We start from the raw sequence: 21,850 nt of genomic DNA, 5'->3' as shown, positions 1-21,850 counted from the left end.
AAGTCAATGAATGTGCAAACTCACTCAAAATTTTTATTTTATTTTTTTAAAAGATTTTATTTATTTATTTGACAGAGACATAGCGAGAGAGGGAACACAAGCAGGGGGAGTGGGAGAGGGAGAAGCAGGCTTCTCGCTGAGCAGGGAGCCCGATGTGGGGCTCAATCCCAGGACCCTGGGACCATGACCTCAGCTGAAGGCAGACGCTTAACGACTGAGCCACCCAGGCGCCCCTCACTCAAAATCTTTAAAAGGATAATCTAAATAACAACAAAGGAAACAACCAGAATGCCCAGAGAGAACCAGATAATGAATCATGGACATTCTGCAGCTGTTAAATAGGCTAAGCTGGAACCATATGTGCAGAATTGAAGAGTCTCCAAAATGTGTTAGTATAACTAGCATAGTGGAATAATATTAATATAATTTTTAAACAGTAACAGCAGTTTACATAATATGAGCCTTTGTGTAACATTTTAAAAACTAGATATGCATAAACATAGATATGTATAGATTTACAGATATTTACATACATAGCTAAACAATATGGTAGTATAGGTATAAATTTTGTTTTCACAGAAGGAAACACAAAGAACCTCCTGAGATTCACGAGCAGAACTTATTTTTCATTTTCTACCTCTCTGCATCGCATAAATTGTCTTCTCCCGCATATTTTTAAAAATGGCTCACATTAGTTATCTGAACTGTGGAATAATTTGACATTTTTATTTTTTTATATATCTGTGCATTCAAGAAAACAAATAGAAGTTATTTTGACAGTTAATTGGCTGGAGAGCCATCTGGATGGTTGGCTTGAAAGCAGACTATTCAGCAGGGTATTCAAGGCCCATTACAATCAGGCCACAGCTTCCCTTTGAGTTTATTCATTAATTCAGCAAATATTTGCTGAAGACTCACTGGATTTCGAGTTCTGCGCGAGAGGCTCATCTCTTCAATGATCACAAGCCATGGACACTGCCCTCCAGTTGCTCATGGACACTTGTACCGCTAAGTAGCTACAGTGGGGTGAATCGTGCATGATGCTGTCTTGGAGGAGAGGGCCGTGTGTGGGAGTTCCCAAGGTGGGAGGGGCCTGCTCCCTGGGGGCGATTCACAAAGGTTTCACAAAGCCACTTGCACATGACCTTGCAGAGTTTTGAGGTAGAAAGGACGTTCCAAGCTGAGGGAGCCACACGTGCAAACATGAGGAGAGGTGGAAGAAAATGCTGTGTTTGCAAATCTTTGGGTCATCTGGCATGTCCTGTGCAAGGGGTGAGGCCAGGAAGTACTCACAAGATGAGGTCAGAAAGGCAAAAAAAGGCAGATGACGGATGACCTTGTTGATTCTAATGGCAATGGGGAGCCAAAGCAGGATGTGGTGCAGCAGCATGTATGATCGCTGTGTGTTTCAGAGGTCAGCAATGAGGACAGATTCTAGTCCCATGGTAGCTACGGGAGAGTTTGTAGAGCGCAGTGATTAATAGTATGGAATGGGTTTGAACTCTGGTTCTACTACTTCCTAGCTGTATACTTTGGGGAAAATTATTCAGCATCTCTGTGCCTCAGTTCTCTGAGTCAATCCAATAATCCCCAAAGGCCTAGGTATCCAACTTTCTCCAGGACACAGTTACCCTGGCACACTTACCTCACAGTTCCCCTTGGGGAAAGTTGGAAGACTCAGTACCTAGGGTGTCGGTACCATGAGTTCTTTCTTAAGGGGACCTGATCTCCCCTACATTCACGGGGCTCCGGGCCTATGAACTGACTCAGGTCTGTAACTGTGCAAGGAGCCATGACTCTCAAGTAGCTTGATGTAACTTAGACCTCTGTTCATGAGACCCACAGATATAAAATCATCAAGGTTGAATTAAAAACCCTTTACACCTCAGTTTGAATTAAAAGTATCAGTATGAACTCATGATGTTATTTATGTTTAGAAAAGTACTTATTTTATATATCTGCATAGAAAGACCTAGATTCGGTGAATGACCTAGTAGCAATGAGCGCCCTCAGTGTATAGACTGCAGTCTCTAAATGCCATTGCCTACTAAGAAGAAACAAGAGTTGAACTATGTGGGAAATACGTGTGAGCAAGGTGTTCAACAATGTCCATCCTCAAATCTGTAACTGACTTCCCTCTTAAAGGACCAGTAAAATATCCAGCTGCCTCCCTGGCATCTTGACTTGGATGTTTCATGGGACCTCCAGACTCAACATGCCAAAAACAAAACTAATGACCCCCCCCACCCCAACCAAATCTGCTCTGCTACTAATTAGTGGTGTGACCTCAGAGAAGCCTCTTAGCTAGTCTAGTCTCCAGTATGTGAACTGCGCCAGTAACTAAATTATCCCTAGGTCATTTCCAGCTGAAGGAATGTGTGGGACTAAAACTTATCTCTAGGGGTTCCTGGGTGGCTCAGTGGCTTAAGCGTCTGCCTTCGGCTCAGGTCATGATCCTAGGGTCCTGGGATTGAGCCCCACATCAGGCTCCCTGCTCAGTGGGGAGTCTGCTTCTGCTTCTCCCTCTGCCCCTCCCCCTTCCACTTGTGCTCTCTCTCTCTCAAATAAATAACATCTTAAAAAATAAGTAAATAAAACTTGCCTCCATTTGTCAGTACTAATTTAATTGTGCATTGTTTCTAAAAACAAGCCACTTTTTAAAAAAAGATTTTATTTATTTATTTTGAGAGAGAGAGCGCGTGCATGAGCAACGGGAGGGACAGAAGGAGAAGGAGAGAGAGAATCTCAAGCAGACTTCCCGCTGAGCACAGAGCCAGACCCTGGAGGGTGGGGGGCGGTGGTGGTGGTGGTGGTGGTGGTGTTCAATCCCACAGCACTGAGATCATGACCTGAGCCTAAATCAAGAGTCGGACACTTAACCAACTGAGCCACCCAGGCGCTCCAAAATAAGCCACTTTAAAAAGAACTTAGCCTATGTATTAGCCTATGTAGCTTGCAGTATATTTGGCTGAAATTTCAAATAGTCCATAATTGCTTTCACTATGGGCTCATGTGTCCTGGACCCAACCAGCCAAGTAGCTAACTGCCTGCCTCCCTGTAGCAACAGCCAAGGACCTGTCTGTTGTTGTGAAGATAATTTAGATGACTGGTTTTTTTGTTCTGTTTTGTTTTTTTTCAGGCCTGGGCTTTTGTATCTGTTTCAGAAATGTGATAGGTGCAATTTTTTCCAAGGTAAGTGGAAGAGATGGTTTTGACCTCTAGTGAGGCATCTGTGGAAGGGTGACTTGTCATTTTTATTGCATAAGTGAGGGTGCTCCCACAGTAAAGTGAAAGGGGCGATAAATAAGATTCTTGGAGGCTGTTAAATGGCACTCGGCGGGAGGGAGGCCTGGGTGACAACTGCACACTGCTCAGGGATCGCCACATGCCTCCCCTTTCTCTGGAACTCTACACTGGCACGTGAATCGTGGTATTTGACTTCACTGTCTCTCTGTTCGGATGGTTCACCTGATTTAAGGGGTTAAAAAGCTGAGTAAGCTTAAAACCAATGGGAACAGAAGATAATTGGGAAAAGGTGGAAAAAGGTGGATCTGCCTCTTTCGGCCAATTCAGAACTTCCCCCAGGTAGAAAAGATAACACATCCGAAACTCGGTTTATCTTTTCTCAGAGGCAGTTATGAGTCTGACATCAGCTGGAGCCTCCTATCGTATCCTTGAGAGTCAAAGGAAATGTGACTTGAACCCCCATTCAATGTACAGTGCGAATCTCAGCACCAGCCATCTTTGGGGTTTTCGGGGCACTGACTTCTGTTTCTCCTGGTCCCCTCTAGCTCCCATGTCTACGGAGTCTCAAGCCAAGTCTCTAGCCAAGCCCCTGGAGCAGGTGCTGCCAATGGACCCATTTCCTCCAGGGATTAGCTCATGGCCATGATGCGCTGTCCGGCTTCTGCAGGCATTGCGAAGTGGTGGACACCGCCCAGACATTTTTGCTCTGCCAAGAACCACCCCTACAGGGGGTGGGGTGGGGGAGGCGAGGAGGCAGACTTGCCTGCAAAGTCAGGAGAGGTGCTACATTGCATAGCATCAGAGCTCAGCAAGGAGCTCCAAGTTGGTATCAGGCATCTAGGTTCTTAAAGTTAACTCGAGAAAATCTTCAGCCACTTGCTGTTGTGTTTTTAATCGACTCGCTATGTCATTTAGTTGCCATCTGTACACATCAAGGTAGGTACTGCTTCCAATATTTGTCAGGTGAGGAATCTAAGGAATCTGTTAGGTAACTTTCTAAGGCTCTGGATGGTCCATGACACCAAGTGATGGGAATCCCAGCCTGGCTGACTAGGGCTCTTTCTCTCCATCAGATTGCACTCCCCTAAACAGCTCAGGATTTCATAACATGCCTAGTTTGTAAAGAATTCACATATACATTCTCACCCGAGTCTAGCAACAGTTCGATGGAGGAAGTGGGGATTAAAAATGCCCATTTTGTAGATGAGGTACTGAAGTTCTAGAGAGGTGAAAATTCAAGGGCAACCAGATATTCAAATCAACAAAACCATTCCAGCCTGTCCTTGCTCTAGAAGAATAAATAAACAAAGAAGACATATCTCCTGGACACAGGCAATGCATTTCACATTGCTAGGTATTGTTAGTTATGTGTGAATTGTCCTTTTAATGTTCAGAGTACTTAGAGTCTGAAAAGACCTCTGGGAAAATGGGGAGCCTAATCCCTAGGTCCTCCTTGGAAATTCTGGTTTACCAGCGAGAACCACCACCTCACCGTTGCAAATTTGCATAGAAGCCAGCTGGACTTCCTGGAAGAAACGTCTTTTCTCCAGGGGACTGGGCGACTTCCCACTGAGTCCTAAGATAGTGAACTGAAGGCTCTTCAATGTCCAAAGTTTGCTTGAGCCTTGAGTGAACAAAGACCTCCCCCTAAGTCATTGGCTGATTGGAACCACCCTCCTACCACCCCCCAGAGGATACTGGGCAACATCTGGAGACATTTTTAGTTGTCTGGGGGAGGGCTACTTGTATCGAGTAAGTAGAGGCCAGTGGTGCTGCTAAAAATTTTACAATGCACACAACGGCCTCTCAAAACAAAGAGTTATTTGGCCTTGAATGTCAGAGTAGGGCCCAGGTTGAGACACCTGGCTCTAAGCCTAAGGTAATGCCTGGGCTCCATCCTGGGCCCTGGCTGACTACAGCACAAAGCAAGCTCAAGATGGCAGCCCTCATGTGTTCTGTGACCTAAAAAGCTCAGAAAAAAGTAGGTTGCTCCCCCATAGAAGGGACTGTAAGGAAACCGAAAGCATGAAATAGCCTTCAGGGCCCTGTCTAGGGTGGCTGAACGCCAGAGGGGAGGGATGTCTCCCCACCTTTAGGAGAGTGAGCTAGGTGAGTGGCAGGAACATTGGTGGGGTGGACAGGGGCGGCTGAGGAGCTCTTCTTCCCATGGAAAATAGGTGGAAAAGGCAACCAGAAGAAGTAGCAAAGAGGCACAAGGTTCTCCCTGCAGCAACCCCAAGGCAGGCAGGGTCCGCAGGCGCTGTGCCTATTAGATCCTGACAGGGGGTCCTTCGGGGATTTTACAGGGGTGATCCAGGCAGTGGCAAAGCTGGAACCAGGCCCAAGTCTTCTGATGCTCTTAGGGACTGAATTGTGTCCCCTCCCAGATCCATACATTGAATTCCTAACTCATGGTGTGACTGTATTTGGTGAGAGGGCCTGTAGGGAGGTAATGAAAGTTAAATGAGGTCATAAGGGCAGGGGCCCTAATCCAATACGACTAGCATCCTATGAGAAAAGGAAGAGACACCCCAGATCTCTCTCTCTCTACATGTGCACAGAGGAAAGCAATGTGCAGACACAGGGGGAGGGGGCTGTCTACAAGCCAGGAAGAGCCCTCTCACCAGAAACCAACACTGCTGGCAACTTGATCTTGAACTTCCAGCCTCCAGAACTGTGACAGAATACATTTTTGTTTTCTGTTTAAAACCATTCTGTGTAAGCCACACGGTCTGTGGTATTTTGTTATGGCAGCCTTTTGTTATGGCAGCCTGAGCTGACTAATGCAGATGCCAACATCTGGCTCCATGCACCAGATTCTCCCAACCGTGGCCCATCATTCCAATGACAGTCAGGTCACCGATGGCCATTTATGATAGCTTCTATTCAGGACTCGACCATCTTCCATCTTTGCACCACTTGCCCCCAGTCAACACTCCCTCTTTTTTTTTTTTTTTTACAGATTTTATTTATTTATTTGAGAGAGAAACAGCATGAGAGGGGATAGGGTCAGAGGGAGAAGCAGGCTCCCCGCTGAGCTAGGAGCCCAATGTGACACTCAATCCCAGGACTCTGGGATCATGACCTGAGCCGAAGGCTGTCGCTTAACCAACTGAGCCACCCAGGCGCCCCAACACTCCCTCCTGAAGGCCTCTCCCCCGAGGTGAAACACCAGTTCATCCGTGTCTCCCGATACCTCTCCCAAGGATCTCTCAGGCTCTCTTTCATAGGGTAGCAATGTCAAAGGTTCTCGTTTTGACAGCTCTTTGTTCTAACTCTACAAATTCTCCCTAGGAAAGCTGCCAAAGGACCTATTTCCACCACGACTTTGAACAATCTCCATCCCATGAATGGAAGTACCCAGCACAGAATCAGCTTATGCTAAATATTTACTGAGTGAAGGAGTAAATGACCAAATAAACAAACTATCTCCTGTAAGCTGAAATATTCTTAGTCTAGCTCTTTTTTCTGAGCTCCAGCCCTGCTGTCTTAGGGGCTGCCCACAGCTGCATAACAAACTACCCCCAAACTCAATGACTTACAACAAGAAGCATTTTTTTTCTTATGTAGGCTAACCGTGGTTGAGCTGATCTAGACTGGGCTTGGCTAGAAGGGATCTGCTCTACCTTTCAGATTTTGAATCATCTGGGTTTGGCTCCAGGCTATGAGAGCTGGATTCGGGTCTCCTCATTTGGGGCCAGACTATAAGGACAGTGGTCACTCAGCACATGGTTTCCTCATGGCAATCTCCAAATTGTACAAGCACAATGAAGGCCTCTGCCCGTGTTCACATCCTCTAACATCCCACAGAGCAAGCAAGTCTCAAGGAGAAGCCCATCGTCAATGGGATGAGGATGTAATCTCTGCTCATGGGATGGGGGAGAGGGATAGGAGTGAATATTTGCTGAACAATAATGCAAACATCTAAACTGACACAACTACATATCAAATTTCCTACAAGATACCTCCCCCTTGAATGTCTTACAAAGTCCTTAAATTCTCCATGTTGTTTGCTAAGAACCTAGCACTGCCAAATTCCTCCTTCAGAAGAATCGGGTCTCCTTGTCCATGTCCTATTAGCAGGGGATCCTGATGAGTTTGGACAGAATTCCAAACACTTACTTCTAACAAACAGCCAGCTCCCCTGAATTCTGAATCACCCACCTCCTAGAACCCCTCATTGTGCTGGCCCACACAGCTGAAGAGCTCTCCCACTGCAGACATGTGCCTGACTCACTCTTGTGTTGTCTGTGGAGTCTCAATGGGATGTTCACTTCCCAGCTCCCACTGTTCAGTGCGAGTTCTTCCCCTGCCCGTCAACTCCAGCTACCAAGGTCCCACCAGACCCTGTGCCTCAGCTTGCCTAAGTCACAATGAGGAGACTGCACACCGCACAGCCCTTTTGAGCACTCACCTGTTATAATGGAAATCAGCTTCTCTAGATCAGCTCTTCTCTGAAGACAGCATCTCATGGACAGGGCTGTGAACCACTTTTCATGGAACTGATATTAGGACCCACCAAAGGGGAGCAAGGTCAGAAAATGAGTTACTGATCAGCTTCGGCTTTCCCACGGCCTGGTTTAGATTACATTTGCTCATACACACATATACACACACACAGAACCCTATACCCAGTTCTAATCTTCCCACTCATATTTATTTAGGCTGTCGCCAGATAATTTGATAGGCTTCTTTAGGACAAATGGGCCCTGCTCCGGGAGGCTGAGGACAGGAATAGCAAGTCTGGACAGGCATACTTTGGCAGCATGAGGAGGAAAAGCTTTGCTAGATGAATGTTGGCAGTACTGTTGGCTCTTGCCTGCTGTATTAATTTCTCCTTTAAAAGAAAGCTGACCCATTTTTTCCAGCCCACAGCCCTAATGGACTGGTATTCAGAGGCCATCCTTCTCCCACATAAAGAGCTGTATTGTGTTTAATGATAAGCCTTTTAATGGAATTTGCTATTTCTGGGTCTCTGGGAAAATGCCATTAATGAGCTTGCAAGTGCAAGGAAAAGCAGATGCTCTGGGGGCACGCTTCTCAAGGGCAGACTACCCTGGCAAGATGATGAACAAAAACCCAGAAAACAGGTTTTTTCTCACTGTCTCGGCACTGGTTTGGCCTAACCAAAACTACGATCTAGACCAACTTTGTCTTCAAAATGTTAAGGTATCACCCTTAACCACCCCCACGCTACCCACCCCCCAACATCCTATCTGGAGGCCCCTGATTCTGATGTCACTCACAACAAATGCTTCTGTCATCCTCATCATAACCAAATTGTCAGCAGAGTGCAGGACTCTGACCAAGAGGGGCGCCTGGCTGGCTCAGTTGTTTAAGCAGCTGCCTTCAGCTCAGGTCATGGTCTCAGGGTCCTGGGATCGAGCCCCACATCAGGCTCCCTGCTCAGCAGGAAGCTTGCTTCTCCCTCTCCCACTCCCCTGCTTGTGACCCCTCTCTCTCTCTGTCAAATAAATAAATAAAATCTTTAAAAAAAAAAAAGACTCTGACCAAGACTCATGGGTCAACCAGGCGGACTAATATCTGTCACTCCTTCAAAACCTATAACTGGTCAATGTCCATTTAAGAGACTGAGCACAACATAAGACAAGTGGAGCACAACATAAGACAAGTGGAACCCACATTGTGAAGACAGGAGAGGGGGTGAGGAGTCTCCAAGTGCCTGGGTCCAGCTCACAGGTCAGATGGTGGTCATGTCTTTTTGATGGCAGTCCCCAACAGTGCAAAACGTCTGCCATCTTGGCATCCCTTGGCACCTCCTGGGACGTGCTGGCACCTCTGACACATGGGGAGCTTTGCTGGCACACACACCCTCTAAAGATATATAAAAAAGGTGTAAGAGGAGGTCCTGGTCCTCAAGGGTTTAACAGTTCAAAGTAATCCAACTCATATTACTGAGTAGTATTGAGAGAAAGGCACTATGCTAGAAGTGGTTGCAAGGTCAAAAATGAGGAAGACAGAATAGAGAATCCTGGTTATCTTAAAGGCTTGCTCAGCCTGAGGTCTGCAGCATCACCTGAGCTGGTTTACTTTTTATTTATTTTTTAAAAGTTTTTATTTATTTATTTGAGAGAGAGAAGTGAGAGAGCACAAGCAGGGGTAGCGGCAGAGGGAGAGGGAGAAGCAGGCTCCCCGCCGAGCACAGAGCCTGAGGCAGGCAGGGTTCAATCCCAGGACCCTGAGATCATGACCTGCGCTGAAGGCAGGCGCTTAACCAACAGCCACCCTGGCACTCCACCTGAGCTGGTTTAAAATGAGATACCACCTCACACCAGTCAGAATGGCTAAAATTAACAACTCAGGAAACAACAGATGGTGGCGAGGATGCACAGAAAGGGGAAACCGAACGTAAACTGGTGCAGCCACTCTGAAAAACAGTATGGAGGTTCCTCAAAAAGTTAAATGTAGAGCTACCTTACGACCCAGCAATTGCACTATTAGGTATTTATCCAAAGGGTACAAACATAGTGATTTGAAGGGGCACATGCACCCCAGAATTTATAGCAGCAATGTCCACAATAGCCAAACTAAGGGAGAGCCCATATTTCCATCGACAGATGAATGGATAAAGAAGATGTGGTGTGGGGCACCTGGGTGGCTCAGTTGGTTGGGCGACTGCCTTCGGCTCGGGTCATGATCCTGGAGTCCCTGGATCGAGTCCCGCATCCGGCTCCCTGCTCGACGGGGAGCCTGCTTCTGCCTCTGACCCTCCCCCCTCTCATGTGCTCTCTCTCTCTCATTCTCTCTGTCTCAAATAAATAAATAAAATCTTAAAAAAAAAAAAAAAGAAGATGTGGTGTGTATATATATACAATGGAATATTACTCTGCCACCAAAAAGAATGAAATCTTGCCATTTGCAATGACATGGATGGAATAGAGGGTATTATACTAAGCACAATAAGTCAGTCAGAGAAATACAAACATCATATGAGTTCACTCACATGTGGAATTTAAGAAACAAAACAGAGAAGCATAAGGGAAGGGAAGGAAAAATAAAATAAGATATAAACAGAGAGGGAGACAAACCATAAGAGACTCTTAACTACAGGAAACAAACAGCGTTGCTGGAGGGGAGGTGAGGGGATGGGGTAATTGGGTGATGGGCATTAAGTAGGGCACTTGAAATAATGAGCACTGGGCGCCTGGGTGGCTCAGTTGGTTAAGCGACTGCCTTCGGCTCAGGTCATGATCCTGGAGTCCCGGGATCGAGTCCCGCATCGGGCTCCCTGCTCAGCAGGGAGTCTGCTTCTCCCTCTGACCCTCCTCCCTCTCATGCTCTCTGTCTCTCATTCTCTTTGTCTCAAATAAATAAATAAAATCTTTAAAAAAAAAAATGCATAGTTGCTGGAGCTCCACCCAAAAGCTTTCATTTGCTGGTCTGAATTTCTGTTAAAAAACATTGACAGTTATCAGAGGAGAGAAGCTCAGCAGGTGTCGAAGCAGCTGTCAATAATGGGGAAGTGGGGACTGTAAAAAGCCGGTGTATTTCCTTCCTGTGGCTGCCATAACAAGCTTGTTTAAAACAACAGAACTTTATGGGGCACCTGGGTGGCTCAGTTGGCTAAGCCTCCAACTCTTGGTTTCGGCTCAGGTTGCAATCTCATGGGTTGCGGGATCGAGCCCCAGCTTCAGGGCTCCACACTCAGCGGGGAGTCTGCTTGAGATTCTCTCCTCTGTCCCTCCCCCCACTCTTTCTCTCTTCCAAATAAACAAATAAATCTTTAAAAAAACAACAACAGAACTTCATTCTCTCACAGTCTAGAGGTCAGAAGTTCAAAGTCAAGGTGCCTGCAGGCCTCACTCCCTCCTAATGCTCATGGGGAGAATCATCCAACCTTGGCCTCTTCCAGCCTCTGGTGGCTCCACTGCTCCAGGCTCTGCCTCTGTCTTTGCACGGCCTTAAACCTCTTCCCTGTCTTCTCTTCCGTCTCGATCTCCCTTTGCTGTTCTCTTCTAAGGACACTTGTCATTGCATTTAGGGCCCACTCAGATAATGGAAGACTATCTCATCTCAAGATGCTTAACTTAACCTGCAAAGACCCCTTTTCCTCATGAGGTAGGATTCACAGGTTCCAGGGATTTGACATCTATCAGGGGACCGTTTTTTTGCGTCTACCACAGCAACCAACAAGAGAAGACAGCATGTGCCCAGTACACAATTAGCACGACGCAGTAAAAGACTGAGCAGCAGTCTCTTGGGCCTGCTTTTTAACCAAATGAGAGCCTGAAGTTCAAGTGGCAAAGTTATTATGGTAGCTGTTCAGGATTCAGCAGGCCAGTACATTGCTTTTCAGGAAGATTTTACCACCACTCTGCTTCAAAAGACTGAGAAGAATACTATTGAGGATGATGACATCAAGGAATCACAAGTAGGTCTCTGCTTCCTGTTCTGAAGTTTCCACAGCTAAGAAAAAGACTCTCTCAGGAGACCAGGGACAAGACGGGGAGAACCACTGGTGTGGGACTGATTCTACCAGACCCCTGAGCTCTGAGAAAGCTGCTTGTTTCTCTGCTGCCTTGAGCAACCTACGAACATTTTCTAGTTGCATCCTCTTACTCTGAAGGATCAGAATATAGTGAGTAACTTCAAACAGGTCCATTAAGCAGTCAGAATGTGAACTGACCACCTGGGCCAGTGATTATGTCACTGCAGTTTGAAAGTAATTACAGGTGCCCCCCCAACCCCTGTCTGCAGGGGATATATCCCAAGACCCCCAGATAGTACCGAACCTACTGTATGTTTTTTCCTCTACATACATACCGATGATAAGGCTTAATTTATAAACTAGGCATAGTAAGAGATTAACAACAAGAACTACTAATAAAATAGAACAATTTTAATGCTATACTGTAATGAAAGTTATGTGAATGTGGTCTCTCTCTCTCTCTCTCAAAATATCTTACTGTACTCACCCTTCTTCTTGTGATGATGTGAGCTGATAAAATGCCGTGTGATGAGATGAAGTGAGGGGAATGATGTAGGCTTTGTGACATATATATCACAATATATCAGGAGGATCACCTGCTTTGGACTGTAGTTGACCCCAGGTAACTGAAACCATGGAGAAAGGGGGACTACTGTACACCATTGTCTCTGCAACTATGCATGTTTTTCCCATGGAACTGTTCCAGTATTCGGATTATAGAGGGAAGAGAGCTGTAATAAATGCCTTTAAAAATGGCAAGCTTTGGGGGGTGCCTGCGTGGTTCAGTCAGTTAAGCTTCTGATTCTTGATTTCGGCTCAAGTCATGATCTCAGGTTTGTGGGATCAAGCCCAGCGTTGAGCTCCATGCTCAGCGTGGAGTCGGCTTGAGATTCTCTCTCTCCCTCTCCCTCTGCCCTTCTCCCTCCACACATATGCATGAGCACTCTCTCTCTCTGAAGATAAAAAAAAAATATTAAAAAAAAATGGCAAGCTTTGAAGTTAGCAAGTAAGGAGGACACCTTGTCTATGAGACTGTTTTCAACTAATTACTAAATACTCCTCTCTCCAGGTCTCTCCCTTCCAATCTTCCTAATATTCCTTCATAGGAGTCTATAACAAAGGTGAGTTGTGCTCATAGAAATTTAACTGAAGAAAATAATCTAACAAGTGTGCAGCAATACAGTCTCAATGTCCATCATAGGGGCGCTTGGGTGGCTCAGTCGGTTAAATGTCCAACTCTTGATTTTGGCTCAGGTCGTGATCTCAGGGTTGTGAAATTGAGCCCCATGTTGGGCTCTGCTTGTCCCTCTCCCTCTGCTCCTCCGTTCATGCACTCTCTCTATCCACACACACAAAAAAGATTGTCTGCCTCTCCTTCTGGCCCTTCCTTGCCCCTTCTTCCTCTCTAATAAAAAAAGTCCATCATAATACTAATTACAATAATGAAAAACCAGAATCAACCAAAATGTCCACCAATTATAGTCCCTGCCTATCTCAGGAAAACTTCCTTGATCCCTCAGGCTGTTCAGTGTTTTCATACTTCTTGCTTGGTAGCATATCAAAATTGTAATTCAATTGCTATATAAAAACAGTAGAAGCTGTCTTAATCAGTCTCCATTCAAACAACTTGCGGATAACTAGTACTCTTCATCCTTTCTCTGGAAAACCACAACAATTCTGATCACCCTGTCACTTGTTTGAGTCAGTTGTATCTGCTGCTGTAATCATGTAATCTAACATCATCCTAAGTCAGTTATATATGAATGTAAAAAGTAAGTTGTTCCTATGAAAACTAAGTTGAACGCTTTGGACGGATTCAATAAAGGAGCACTGCTAAAGAAAAAAAATCTAGAGTATCGAGATTCTCTTCTCCACATCAAGACACCCAAATAAGAAAGAGTACAGATGCATTATGGGAAATAGAACAGATGCACTGTGGGAAATAGGACAGGTGCATTATGGGAAATAGAACAGATGCACTGTGGGAAATAGGACAGGTGCATTATGGGTAGGGTGACCGCATATCCAGGTCAATCTAGGACAGTCCCTGTTTACACCTGTTGTTTCGGCGCCCTACCCGGTTTAGTGCTCCCTTTCATTCTCAGAAGTGTCCAATTTGGGTGATAAAGTAGAAGGTCACTCTAACTACAGCTATAGTTTATGTAAGACAAATAAGGTTTAATGCCAATCAGCAGGCCATCCCAAAGAATTAAAACCGAGCCCCACAGGAAAAGATCAGTGAATGAATGTTCATGTACATGTTTTAAACTGGGGTCCTCAGACTTCTTTCTGTAAAGGTCCAGATAGTAATTATTTTAGGCTTTAGTCAGTCTCTGTCCCAACTATTCAAACCTGCCATCACTTTTGTGCCAAATGCTACCCTAGATAATCCATAAATGAATGTGCATAGCTGTGTTCCAATAAAACTTTATTTTGGACACTACCTTTGAATTTCATACAATTTTCACATGTCACAAAATATTGTTCTTATTTTTAAAAATTTTTTCAAGCATTTAAAAATGTGAAAACCATTCCTGATTCACAAGCCATACAAAGACGGGCAGTGGGCTGATTGAGCCTGTGGGCCATAGTTTGTTGACCTTTGTCGTAAGTTTTAAAAAAAATAATGTTATGTATGTGTTAGATTTTTTTCCTTCGTGGTTTTCATTTTTCAATAATTCAAAATGCTCAAATGGCATTGAATAAAAGGGCTTCCGTTGTATTTGTTCACATTCTTTCTATTTCTCTTGCCTGTAAGGTCCATGATATAAGTGATTTTACCTGGCACATAACAGGTGCTCAGTAAATGTTTCCTAGATGAAAGAAGTTATACAATATTTATACACTGGAAAACTAACACAACCATGAAAAATTATGTTGGCAAGCTCAAGGTCTATTGTGAAAGGTTAAAAAAAAAAACAAAAACCCAGGTAACACAATAGTTATGTATGATGTAACTCTAGTTTGAGAAATTATAGGTCTATGTTTGCATGGGAAATTATATAGTAAGCTATACAAAAATATTATCAGTTATTATATCACTATAGTTATTACAGGTTTGGGGATGCTTTAAAATCTTTTTTTTTTTTTTTGCTTGTATTTTTGACTTTTTTAAATGGATATGTTTTCTAAAATGGTGTATGATTTCTCATTGCTGTTTTATCTTACCTTATAAATCTCACGTCCTGAAGGAATTTACATCTGACCAATGGAGACACCAGGGTTGGTCAGACCCTGTGTCTGTGGTCAGGGGCCAGGAGGGACTTAGGTGAGATGCTGGCCTGGGAGGGAATGGAGGAAGTCCACTTATTTGTCAGATAGAACCAGTTCTCCACACCACTCAGAAAGTTAGAGATTAGTACCTCCTGAGTTCTGGCCTTGAAAAAAGCTACTCCACTTTCCCGTAAAATGTATGTAGGCTGTGGTTAAACTTTGATATTTGATGCTAGGAGCAAAGGGAGGTCCAGGAAGAGTTTTGTGCAGTTAGCCCATCAACGAACCCTTGTGGGCACCCATCACTGAACAGGCACTGTTTTAGGCCCTGGAGGTACAGGAGAGAACAAAGCAGACAGAAATCCTTGCCCTCAAGGCACTTCCTCTGGGGAGAAGAGAAAGAGATAAACAGTGAGAGGGAGAAATGATGACAACAGATGGAGCTGACGGGGCCTCGGACACAGGATGGGTAACAGCACCGTCCAGGTGGACAGGCTGGCCCGGTCTGAAGAGACATCTGAGCTGAGCCCGGTCAGCCAAGCCAGGATCAGGCAGACGAAACCAACAGAACAAAGACACCGAGCAGCACAAACCGGGCACATCTGAAGGCCCAAAAGAAGGCCGGTGTGGCTGGGAAGATGACACTGAGACACGGAAAGCAGCCACCTCAGGTGACCACGACAGAATTTATTCTATGTGAACAAATGTCATTCCAAGTGAAACAGGCAGCCACTGTGGGTTTTGAACAGAAGAATGACACGTTCTGGCTTATATTTTCAAAGCTCATTCTTGCCCCTGTGTGAGGCGGCAAGGGTGGACCACAATGCCCCTCAGGAGGCCACCCAGCAGGGGTTGGGGCGGGGAGGGGGGGTGGAAACGGGGAACAGAGGTGGGCTGATTGGTATTCGTTTCCAGGGTGAAGTCACCGGGACTTGCTTCAGAACTGCATTTAAGCAGGAGGAAGATAGGATTCAGTTCGTTTGCTTTGATTTGATTTTTGTCTGTTTTCATTTAGTGGCTTTATCGAGATAACGACTCTTACACCATACAATTTCCCCAGTTAAAGTACAAGTCAGTGGCTTTAAGTACATTCACAGAGTCATGTAACCATCAGTACAACTGACTTTAGCATATTTTCTTTACCCTAGAAAAGAAACCTTGCATCCCGTAGCGACTACCTGCCCCCCTCCCCGCCACCTTGTACTCTGTACCACATTTTATTTATCCGTTCTTCAACTGATGGACTTGTAGCTTATTTCCTTTTGGGGACTATTATGAATAGTGCTGCTCTGAAAACTGTATATGAGTTTTTGTGTGGGTGTGTGTTTTAATTTCTCTTGAGGACTTTGGAATTGCTGGTTCATACAATAACTGTTGAACGGAGGAACTGCCAGACCGTTTTCCAAAGCGGCTGCCATGTTGTATGTTCCCACTAGCAGTGTGTGAGGGTGTGATTCAGTTTTAAGGTCACTCTGGCTGCTGTGTGGAAGGAGGAGTGATGCAGACATCAGAATGCTCATGCAAAAGTGAAGGCATCTTAGTAGGGTGCAAAGACAACCAACTTAAAGTGTACCTCATGGTGTTTTACGGCAAAAAGATTTTTGTGAGATAGCCACCTTTACACCATGAATCACATCATTAAATGGAAAGATTCCAACGGAGAGAACTTGTTAAAAGAGATCTGCAGTTTTCCAATCTCGAATCCGAAAGCAAACTGGTATTGAACATCTGTCCCCAAACAAGCTCCGACAAGCAGGAGGGTATTTTCAGAGAAGCTGCAGGAGTCAGTGGGTGCAATAAAACTTCCACACCTTTAAGCCATGAAAACACAGGGCTCAAGTGGGAGCCTGTTGCTGAGGACTCCTGTGCTAACAGGCATCACTCCTACTGCCTTGGGACACTGCCCCTCTGTCCCAGAGAAGGGCTGGCTTTGTTCCCATTGCTGGTTTTGATGACTGCGCAAGAGTCTTGTCCCTCTGCAGTTCTTCCCGTTCAGAAAGGGAAGGGAAACCAGTATCTATCAAGCTCACGCTATAACCAGTTGTGGGTGAGATGCTCCACGTTAAGTCAGTGAAACCTCCTCTGTCAAATCATCAAGGAAGAAAGACCTATTTTTTCCTATCAGAGATGAGGAAAGTTGACCCCTTTGTATTGGAAGGTCAGAAAAGGCCTCTCTAAAAAGATGGTCTTTTAACTGATACCAGCCATGTAAGAAGCAGGAGGAAGAACAGTCCAAGGTAAACTCCAAAATTGTTCATTAGCTCTCCAGGTCTCTTCATGTTTATTCTCATTTAATTTTCACTTATATTTACTAGTATAAATAAGAGTAAGAAGTATCCCTCTAGAAATAAATCAAGTTTAAATTGACTGAAAAGATAACTTTGAGTCAAAATTAGAATTGTTTTGGGGCACCTGGTTGGCTCAGTCGGTTAAGCATCTGCCTGCAGCTCAGGTCATGATCCCAGGGTCCTGGGATCGAGCCCCGCATTGGGCTACCTGCTCTGTGGACAGTCTGCTTCTCCCTCTCCCTCTGACCCTCCCCCCTTCTCATGCTCTCTCTCGTCCTCTCTCTCTTTCTTGTCCTCTCTCTCTCTCTCAAGTGAATAAATAAAAAATCTTTTTAAAAAAGAAATTATAATGTTTTTCCTTAATCTTTCTGATTATACCCAGGACCTATTCTCCATAACATTATCTATCACCCACTTCATCCCTACAGACATCCACTATCTCCCCCACACATTAGGATCACTGTCTCTGCTAACCTTTTTTTTTTTTTAAAGAATTTATTTATGTGTATGTGTGAGAGATAGTGAGAAAGAGCACGAGGGGGTGGGGAGAGGGAGAAGCAGATTCCCTGCTGAGCAGGGAGCCCGACGCGGGACTCGATCCCAGAACCCTGGGATCATGACCCGAACCAAAGGCAGATGCTCAACCGACTAAGCCACCCAGGCGCCCCTCTGCTAACATGTCTTAGTAGACGTTGGACCAGGGGGAGATCATGTAAAAATCAATGGTATGGCAGACAGAGTAGAATGTGTGCTTCTATGGGCAGATCACTCCATAAGGAAAAAGGGAGGATGAGGAAAGAGCTCCGCCCAATCCCTGCTCTCAGCCTCACTAATTGGATACACCTTTCTCCTTCCATGGGAAAAAGTAGTGAAGATAATTGGGAGAGGTTATGGAAACATAAGGATGACCAGGAAAGAAATATCATCTCCACCCCCCACCCCCCACCCCAGCCAACACTGGGTACTGGATGTCCTGGTTCTGTCAATACGTACTAATGTAACGTCGGGCAAGAATGCTGGCCCTCTCTCCTGGGTCTTGGATTTTTCCTCCCTCCATTAAAAACGGTGCTTCCCTCCTGTTATGCAGAACTGCTGGGCACACAGAGGATGAGTAAATATGTCAAAACCTTTGCAAAGAACACAAACACTATAAAAAAGAATGAAATCTTGCTATTTGCAATAACACAGATGGATCTGGAGGGTACAATGCTAAGTGGAATAAGACAGAGAAAGACAAATACCCTATGATTTCACTCATATGCAGAACCTAAGAAATAAAACAAATGAACAAACAAACAATACAGAAAGACTCATAAATATAGAGAACAAGGGCGCCTGGGTGGCTCAGTTGGTTAAGCGACTGCCTTCGGCTCAGGTCATGATCCCGGAGTCCTGGGATCGAGTCCCGCATCGGGTTCCCGGCTCGGCGGGGAGCCTGCTTCTCCCTCTGACCCTATCCCCTCTCATGCTATTTCTGTCTCTCTCTCTCTCTCTCTCAAATAAATAAATAAATAAAATCTTTAAAAATATATATAGAGAGAGAGAGAACAAACTGGTAGTTGCTAGAGAGGAAGAGAGTTGGGGAGATAGGTGAAAGAGGTGATGGAGATTAATAGGTACAAACTTCCAGTTATAAAATAGATTAGTCAAGGGGTACCTGGATGGTGCAGTCGGTTAAGAGTCCGACTCTTGGTTTTGGCTCAGGCTGTGATCTCAGGATGGTGAGATCGAGCCCCATGTCGGGCTCTGCGCTCAGTGGGGAGTTGGCTTGAGATTCTCTCCCTCTGCCCCTCTTCCTCCCACTGCGCTGTCTCTCTCTAAATAAATAAATCTTAAAATAAAATAGGTAAGTCAAAGGGATGAAAGTATAGCACAAGGAGCGTAGTCTTGTTCCTGCAGTGATTTTTGTTTTGAGCTTTGTGCAATGTATGAAACTGCTGAATCACTATGTTGTACACCTGATATTAATATAACATTGTCTCAACTATACTTAATAAAATAAATAAATAATAAAAGGGGGGTGAGGAACTAACATAAAGCCTTAAAGCTCAAAAAGAAAACATTACAAACACTAAAAAAAATCATAAGGTATTACTGATGTGTAGAAGTTGCAGGCCCTTGATTGCAGGGTCTTCCAAGAGACTGGCACAGATCCTTTTCAAGGGGTGCCTGAGAGGGTCCCGTTGGGTTATTCTACTCCTTACACTTTTAGCTTGGCAGCTTCTGGCACCTGACAGGACGGCTCCTTGCCTCCTGGGCACTCTTCCTCTGATCGGGCGATGGGAGGGAGTGCCACGTGTATGCGATTATCACGCTTGCGGTCCCAGTTCCTGAGAGGCAGTCTTCAGTTCGATAGATGGCTCATGGAGAGGGAATGCACACGTTCCCATTCATTTTCTTGGTCTAATATAAAGCTTCTATTTGGGACAAGCCATTCTATGCCTCCTTGAAAGTTGGAACTGGGGAATCCCTGGGTGTCAGGGATGCCAAGCCTTCTGGGTATGAGGATATGGAGAGCCCCGCCAAAAAAAGAATCAGCTGGAGGTTGCTAGGACAGGGCAGAAAGTAGAGGCTGGCCTGACAGGCCCAGGGTCAGGGCTGGACAAACCTGCCTCATGCTTACCCAAAGGCTTTAGTGGGGTAATGGATGTGGAACTTCGCTTGGCCCAGATGACTCCTCTGTGCCCACTTTACTACTTAAAGCTTCAAGTGCTCTGAAACATGGTTCTTGACCCTGAGTTAACATCAAGAGTTCTTGAGGGGCTCTGAGAAAAGAGCAATGCCTGTCACTGCTCTCTCCTCTCCTTCACAGATGGGGCCCGGAGCCTTGTATGCTTTGTGTTTGTTTTAAATTTTTTTATTTGGAAACGATTTCAAACTTAGGAAAACACTGCCAGAAAAAGAACAATACAAAGAACATCCCCATACCCTTTATTGAGACTCACCTGTGCTTCACATTTGTCCCATTTGTTTTATCATTTGCTCTCTTTCTAAATTTTATTTATTTTTAACTTATTTATAAAATAAAATGCTTTGAGGGGTGCCTGGGTGGCTCAGTCATTAAGCATCTGCCTTTGGCTCAGGTCATGATCCCAGGGTCCTGGGATCGAGCCCCGCATCGGGCTCCCTGTTCGGCGGGAAGCCTGCTTCTCCCTCTCCTACTCTCTCTGCTTGTGTTCCCTCTCTCGCTGTGTCTCTCTCTGTCAAATAAATAAATAAAATCTTTAAAAAAAAATAAAAATAAAAAAATAAAATGCTTTGAGAGTAAGACATCATACTTACGTCCTTAAAAGAAGACCTATTTTGGGGTGCCTGGGTGGTGCAGTCAGTTAAGTGTCCAACTCTTGATTTCGGCTCAGGTCATGATCTCAGGGTTTTGAGATCGAGCCCTGTGTTGGGCTCCGTGCTCAGTGAGGAGTCTGCTTAAGATTATCTCTCCCTCTCCCTCTGCCCCTCTGCCCAACCCACACTCCCTGCACATGCATGTGTGCATGCACTCTCTCTCAAATAAATAAATAAATCTTTTTTTTTTTAAACTAAAACCTATCTCAATGTGCATTACCTCAGAATAAGGATATGTTGTTGCATAGCCACATAGTATATTTTCAACCCCAGCAAATTTAACATTGACATATACGCTTTTCACTTCTCTACCATCGTATTCCAGTTTGTCAGTAGACTTGACAGTCTCCTGACAGCATTTTTCCTTCCAGTAGAGACTCCAGTCTAGGATCCATCTAGTTGTCTCACTCGTGTATTTTTTTTTTTTTTAAGATTTTATTTATTTATTTGACAGAGAGAGGGAACACAAGCAGAAGGAGTGGGAGAGGGAGAAGCAGGCTTCCCTCCGAGCAGGGAGCCCCATGTGCCCGGGGAGCTTTTAAAAAATACACCAGTGAGGGGCGCCTGGGTGGCTCAGTCGTTAAGCATCTGCCTTCAGCTCAGGTCATGATCCCAGGGTCCTGGGATCGAGCCCCAGATGGGGCTCCCTGCTCGGAGGGAAGCCTGCTTCTCCCTCTCCCACTCCTTCTGCTTGTGTTCCCTCTCTCTGTCAAATAAATAAATAAAATCTTAAAAAAAAAAAAGCTCCCCAGGTGATTTTAATGTGTACCTTGGACTCTGAACAACCGTGTGAATGAATATTTATTACCCTAACACATATTGAATGTCTACCAGGTGCAAAGTACTGTGAATAAATTAGAGTTTATGATTTTTAAGGGACATACTATATACAAATCAACTATGACATCAGATGGATAAATATCATGAAAGAAATGTTAACCAAATCTGTGGGAGGAAACTTTAAATTTAACAAGCTTACTGAGCATCTACCATGTGCCAGGCATTGTACGAACTTCTGGAAAAACAGATGTAAGAAAAAAATAATGAATGCACAATTAATAATTAATGAATACATGGTTAATGTCAAAGGCAGGGTTTTTCAAAGGCTTTTCTTGGGCGAAGTGAGACTTAATAGATAAGTAGGACTCAGCTTTTAGAGATGAAGACATTTCAGAGAGTAAACATCAAGAGAAAAATGAAGGGAAATAAGTGAACCATGGAGTAAGTAATGTACTTCACTGTAACCTGAGAACTGGGAGCATGGGGTTGGATTGGGTTTTCCTGGAAAAGTAGGCTGAACAATGTAAGATGA

The 21,850-nt window shown here is 44.8% G+C and overlaps 1 protein-coding gene and 1 long non-coding RNA gene across 2 annotated transcripts in view; both read right to left on the bottom strand.

The window, feature by feature from the left end:
• FAM184B (family with sequence similarity 184 member B) overlaps positions 1–21,850 on the bottom strand; it is a 138,230-nt gene that overhangs the window by 111,448 nt on the left and 4,932 nt on the right. The gene's annotated exons all lie outside the window — the stretch shown is intronic.
• On the bottom strand, positions 225–9,301 carry LOC118010676. The gene is made up of 3 exons (XR_004679289.1): positions 8,890–9,301; positions 7,661–7,748; positions 225–1,449 (listed from the first exon to the last, which is right to left on the bottom strand). It is a non-coding gene; the product is annotated as an uncharacterized LOC118010676 (long non-coding RNA).

The sequence above is a fragment of the Mirounga leonina genome, unplaced genomic scaffold, assembly GCF_011800145.1.
Source record: "Mirounga leonina isolate KUSES-001 unplaced genomic scaffold, KU_Mleo_1.0 Mir_129, whole genome shotgun sequence".
NCBI lineage: Eukaryota > Metazoa > Chordata > Mammalia > Carnivora > Phocidae > Mirounga > Mirounga leonina.
The sequence above is the reverse complement of the archived record's forward strand: the minus strand, read 5'-3'. Positions and strand labels throughout refer to the sequence as shown.